The following is a 6,716-nucleotide window of genomic DNA, read 5'->3' on the forward strand; positions in this document are numbered from 1 at the left end:
GGGTATGGTGTGACTACCATCCACACCATGGGTATGGTGTGACTACCATCCACACCATGGGTATGTAGTGACTACCATCCACACCATGGGTATGGTGTGACTACCATCCACACCATGGGTATGGTGTGACTACCACCCACACCATGGGTATGGTGTGACTACCATCCACACCATGGGTATGTAGTGACTACCATCCACACCATGGGTATGTAGTGACTACCATCCACACCATGGGTATGGGGAGACTAGCACCCACACTATGGGTATGGGGTGACTACCACCCACACCATGGGTATGGGGTGACTACCACCCACACCATGGGTATGAGGGTGACTACCACCCACACCATGGGTATGGGGGTGGCTGCCACCCACACCTTGGGTATGGGGGTGACTACCACCCACACCATGGGTATGGGCGTGACTAACACCCACACCATGGGTATGGGGATGACTACCACCCACACCATGGGTATAGTGGTGACTACCACCCACACCATGGGTATGGGGGTGACTACCAGCCACACCATGGGTATAGTGGTGACTGCCACTCACACAATGGGTATAGTGGTGACTACCACCCACACCATGGGTATGGGGGTGACTACCACCCACACCATGGGTATAGTGGTGACTGCCACTCACACAATGGGTATAGTGGTGACTACCACCCACACCGTGGGTATGGGGGTGACTACCACCCACACCATGGGTATAGTGGTGACTACCACCCACACCATGGGTATGGGGGTGACTACCACCCACACCATGGGTATAGTGGTGACTGCCACCCACACCATGGGTATAGTGGTGACTACCACCCACACCATGGGTATAGTGGTGACTGCCACCCACACCATGGGTATAGTGGTGACTACCACCCTCACCATGGGTATGGGGGTGACTACCTCCCACACCATGGGTATAGTGGTGACTACCACCCACACCATGGGTATAGTGGTGACTGCCACCCACACCATTGGTATAGTGGTGGCTACCACCCACACCATGGGTATGGGGGTGACTACCACCCACACCATGGGTATAGTGGTGGCTACCACCCACACCATGGGTATGGGGGTGACTACCACCCACACAATGGGTATGGTGTGGCTACCACCCACACCATGGGTATGGGGGCTACCACCCACACCATGGGTACTACCACCCACACCATGGGTATGGGGGTGACTACCACCCACACCATGGGTATAGTGGTGGCTACCACCCACACCATGGGTATGGGGGTGACTACCACCCACACAATGGGTATGGTGTGGCTACCACCCACACCATGGGTATGGTGTGGCTACCACCCACACCATGGGTATGTGGCATATAATAAATGTATTAGACTAACAAAAAACACAAATAGCCAACAGAATGAAAAAAAATACATTTAAACTGTAATAAATCACATAACACACTGTTTGTATAGATGATTATAGTGCATATAATTGCTAATTACTTCTCCAATGATTTTTTTCAACGCCTCGGCCGGCACCCACCGAGGCAGGGCTTCCTGAAGATTTTGCAAGCATGTTATTTCGATTTTATTAGTCGGTTTTCAATGTGTGCTAGGTCCTCTTTGTACACAAATATCCCCGAAGTTAAGACACTGTCTTGTTGCTCTCAGGACCATCCTCCAGCAGGGTGCTGGTGATGCAGGAGGCAGGTCAACCTTCAGCCAAGACCTACGCTCGTCTCCTGACGCCTCTGCCAGCCATCTCTCCCTCCTTCACCCTCTGCTACAGGATCTACATGTACCGCTTCAGGGAGGAGTCTACACTCATATCCTACGCTGTCGACAACGCCAGGGATAATGAGTTGAGAATCGGTGAGTTTGGAGGATTAGTTTGTTTAGACTCAGTTACATAATTATCACAGTGTAAATTCCTAGAATAATCCTTGAAAAAGTTAGACACAGTGACTTATTTCTTTGTTTACCAAGTAGTGGTTTACTTACTGAAGATGATCAAATGCTTAGTAAGAAAGGCTTCAACAAGCTAAAGAACTAATGATTATAGAACCTTTGAAAAGCTAGAGGATTTCACTAGCTTAGGGAGACTTCCAGTTAGTCGAGATCCTTTGATAATGTAGATAATCTTTCATAAACTAGATGTATTTCTATAATATGAATAGACTTCGTGAAAGTAGAGAGACTTTAAAAATGCTAGATTGACAATCTAGGGAGACATCGATAAGCTCGATGGACTTCGATAAGTTATGGAAACTTTGCTAACATTGGGAGTCTTCGATAAGTTAGGGATGACTTAGATAACCAAGGAGACCTGAGTAAACTAGAGAGATTTTGGTTACCTAGTTGAGATTTGATAAGCTAGATGGACTTCGATAAGCTAGATGGACTTCGATAAACCAAAGACCTCCAGTTTCAGTCCTGGGTATACTAGACAATGCCTTGATTCAGCCGGGGTATATACAATACACCATAAGCAAGTTTATTTAAGCACAGGTTCACATAAGTACAGTTACCATACATACTACATATTACCTAGAATAACCCCCTCCCCCCAAACAAAAGCCAGAGTGACTTATTTCCATTGCAATATGGTACCAATGTTTTTTCCTTGTACAGATCACAGGCTGACGGGGTACATGGTATCGCTGCACAGCCTGTGGGCCACCTCCACCCTGGTCACTCCCATCCGATACTGGTCACACTTTTGCTTTGCTGTCGACCTCGCCTCTGGGAACTGGTCGGTTTTCCTGAACGGGGAGAAGCGAGATGCTGGGGTCCTTCCCCCAGATCTTACTCCCCTGGCTGGTGGGGGTGTCCTTGTGGTAGGTAAGTATCTGATGGAGAAACATTGATGCAAACCTCAACATCAATTAAGAATTCTTACTAATTCAGAATAAAGCTAGACACGGTGTAAGCTGTCAAAGGCCCTATAAAACCCTAACAACATCACCAGTTCAGAATCCCTACTGATTCAGAATAAGATTCGATACGGTGAAAGCTGTTAGAGGCCCTATAAAACCCCAACAACATCACCAGTTCAGAATCCCTACTGATTCAGAATAAGATTCGATACGGTGAAAGCTGTTAGAGGCCCTATAAAACCCTAACAACATCACCATTTCAGTATCCTTACCGGTCCAGACCCTTAGCCATCTTGAAATTCCCAAACAAACAATTCCACCGTTACCCTGATCATATCTCTGCCCCGCGGATTCCCACAACAGCAAAACTCATAAATAACATTTGAAGATAGCATAAAAAGCAAGTTAGTAAATAAACTCAGGAAGAAATGAAAGATCAAAGCCAGAGTGAAGCAAATTGTATATAAAAACTGCCTGGCTCTCCCTGGGATCATTATAGTGACCACTGCAATGGATGACTCACGGAAGACATTAGTGCTTCTCAAACAGGAGGAACGGATAGATGGTGGATAGATAGATGGTGGCTATGTAAATAGTGGATAGATACATGGTGGCTAGATAGATAGTGGATACATAGCGGACAGATAAATAGATAATGGTTAGATAGATGGTGGATAGGTAGATAGAGGATAGATACACGGTGGAGAGATAGATGGATAGAGGATAAGTAGTGTATATAGTTAGTGGATAGATAGATGGTGGCTAGATAGATGGTAGATAGATAGATAGTGCATAGATTCTGTATAGAATGACAGATGGATAGTGGCTAGATAGATGGTAAATGGATAGATAGTGTGCAGAAAGTGGATACATAGTGTACTGATAGATAGGGAAAGATAGATGGTGGATGCATACATATTGGCTAGTTAAGTGGTGGCCAGATAGATGGATAGATAGACGGTGGATAGATGAAAATTAATAGATAGGCAAGGGATAGATTGGTGGACATCAGAAGAATAGCTATTGGATGGATGGATGGATAAATGAAAAGACGGCTAGATGGTGGATTCAGAGGTGTGGAAGGGTATGGAAAAGGCTGGATAGATACCCACATGTTAAATCTGGATAAATGGAATAGGTTGGACGATTGGAAAGGGACGTATTGATAGAAACATAGCCGGATAGCTTCCCCGAACGTACTCATGGTAGAGGATAGACCAGTTTGAAGGTGCTGGGTGGATGGGCGTTGATAGGAGGTTTTGGGAGAGGCGGTGGGATAGGAAAGGGAAGGAACTGACGCAGTGGATAGCGTGACTTGTGACTAAGAAAAGTAAGCGAGACAATGGGGAGGTGAGACACAAACTGAACACGTTCAGCATGGTTTCTGGAACACAAGACACGTTCATTGTGGTTCCTGGAACACAAGACATGTTTTTTGTGGTTCCTGGAACACAAGACATGTTCTTTGTGGTTCCTGGAACACAAGACATGTTCATTGTGGTTCCTGGAACACAAGACATGTTCATTGTGGTTCCTGGAACACAAGACATGTTCAGCATGGTTCCTGGAACACAAGACACGTTCATTGTGGCTCCTGGAAGACAAGACATGTTCAGCATGGTTCCTGGAACACAAGACACGTTCATTATGGGTCCTGGAACACAATACACGTTCAGCGTGGTTCCCGGAACACAAGACATGTTCAGCATGGTTCCTGGAACACAAGACACGTTCAGCACGGTTCCCGGAACACAAGACACGTTCATCATGGGTCCTGGAACACAATACACGTTCAGCGTGGTTCCCGGAACACAAGACATGTTCAGCATGGTTCCTGGAACACCCGACACGTTCAGCATGGTTCCTGAAACACACGACACATTCAGCATGGTTCGTGAAACACACGACACTTTCAGCATGGTTCTTGGAACGCAAGACACGTTCATCATGGTTCCTGGAACACAAGACACGTTCATCATGGTTCCTTGAACAGTACAGGTTAATTGTGATTCCTGGAACACAAAGCACATTCATCAGAGTTCCCAGAACACAAGACACGTTCAGCATGGTTCCTGGACCACTATACACTTTCATCATGGTTCCTGGAACACAAGACACATTCATTTCGGTTCTTGGGCCACTATACACGTTCATCATGGATCTTGGAACAAAAGACACATTCACTGGGGTTCCTGGAACACAAGGCACGTTCAGCATAGTTCCTGGAACACAAAATACGTTCAGCATGGTTCATACCACTACACGTTCATCGTGGTTCCTGGAACGCAAGACACATTCATTGTGGTTCCTGGACCACTATACACGTTCATCATGGTTCCTGGAACACTATACACGTTCATCATGGTTCCTGATTCCTGGAACACTATACACGTTCATCATGGTTCCTGATTCCTGTAACACTATACACGTTCATCATGGTTCGTGATTCCTGGTTCACTAAACACTTTCATCATGGTTCCTGCAACACTACACACATTCATCATGGTTATTGGAACACTATACACGTTCATCATGATTCCTGGTTCCTGGAACACTACACACGTTCATCATGATTCCTGGTTCCTGGAACACTACACACGTTCATCATGATTCCTGGTTCCTGGAACACTATACACGTTCATTATGGTTCCTGCAACACTACACACGTTTATTATGGTTCCTACAATACTACACATGTTCATTATGGATCCCGTAACACTACACACGTTCATTATGGTTCTAGAACACTACATATGTTCATTATAGTTCCTGGAACACAAAATACGTTCAGCATGGTTCATACCACTACACGTTCATCGTGGTTCCTGGAACGCAAGACACATTCATTGTGGTTCCTGGACCACTATACACGTTCATCATGGTTCCTGGAACACTACACATGTTCATTATGGTTCCTGAAACACTACACATGTTCATTATGGTTCTAGAACACTACATATGTTCATTATAGTTCCTGGAACACTACACATGTTCATTATAGTTCCTGGAACACTACACATATTCATTATGGTTCCTGGAACACTATACATGTTCATTGTAGTTCCTGGAACACTACACATGTTCATTATGGTTCCTGGAACACTACACATGTTCATTATGGTTCCTGAAACACTACACTCGTTCATTATGGTTCCTGGAACACTACACATGTTCATTATGGTTCCTGGAACACTACACATGTTCATTATGGTTCCTGGAACACTACACATGTTCATTATAGTTCCTGGAACACTACACATGTTCATTATGGTTCCTGGAACACTACACATGTTCATTATAGTTCCTGGAACACTATACATGTTCATTATAGTTCCTGGAACACTACACATGCTCATTATGGTTCCTGGAACACTACACATGTTCATTATAGTTCCTGGAACACTACACATGTTCATTATGGTTCCTGGAACACTACACATGTTCATTATAGTTCCTGGAACACTACACATGTTCATTATGGTTCCTGGAACACTACACATGTTCATTATAGTTCCTGGAACACTATACATGTTCATTATAGTTCCTGGAACACTACACATGCTCATTATGGTTCCTGGAACACTACACATGTTCATTATAGTTCCTGGAACACTACACATGTTCATTATGGTTCCTGGAACACTACACATGTTCATTATAGTTCCTGGAACACTACACATGTTCATTATAGTTCCTGGAACAATTCACATGTTCATCATGGTTCCTGGAACACTACTCATGCTCATTATAGTTCCTCGAACACTACACAAATTCATTATAGTTCCTGGAACACTACACATGTTCATTATAGTTCCTGGAACACTACACATGTTTATTATGGTTCCTGGAACACTACACATGTTCATTATATTTCCT

General features: G+C 44.7%; 1 long non-coding RNA gene across 1 annotated transcript in view; it reads left to right on the top strand.

Annotated features, from left to right (window-relative positions):
* LOC138854548 (uncharacterized) overlaps positions 1 to 1,830 on the top strand; it is a 102,101-nt gene extending 100,271 nt beyond the window's left edge. Inside the window, exon 3 of the long non-coding RNA XR_011393740.1 lies at positions 1,636 to 1,830. This is a non-coding gene — a long non-coding RNA (uncharacterized lncRNA). The remainder of the gene's footprint in view (positions 1 to 1,635) is intronic.
* The last annotated feature ends 4,886 nt before the right edge of the window (positions 1,831 to 6,716 follow it).

The sequence above is a fragment of the Cherax quadricarinatus genome, chromosome 62 (genome assembly GCF_038502225.1).
Source record: "Cherax quadricarinatus isolate ZL_2023a chromosome 62, ASM3850222v1, whole genome shotgun sequence".
NCBI lineage: Eukaryota > Metazoa > Arthropoda > Malacostraca > Decapoda > Parastacidae > Cherax > Cherax quadricarinatus.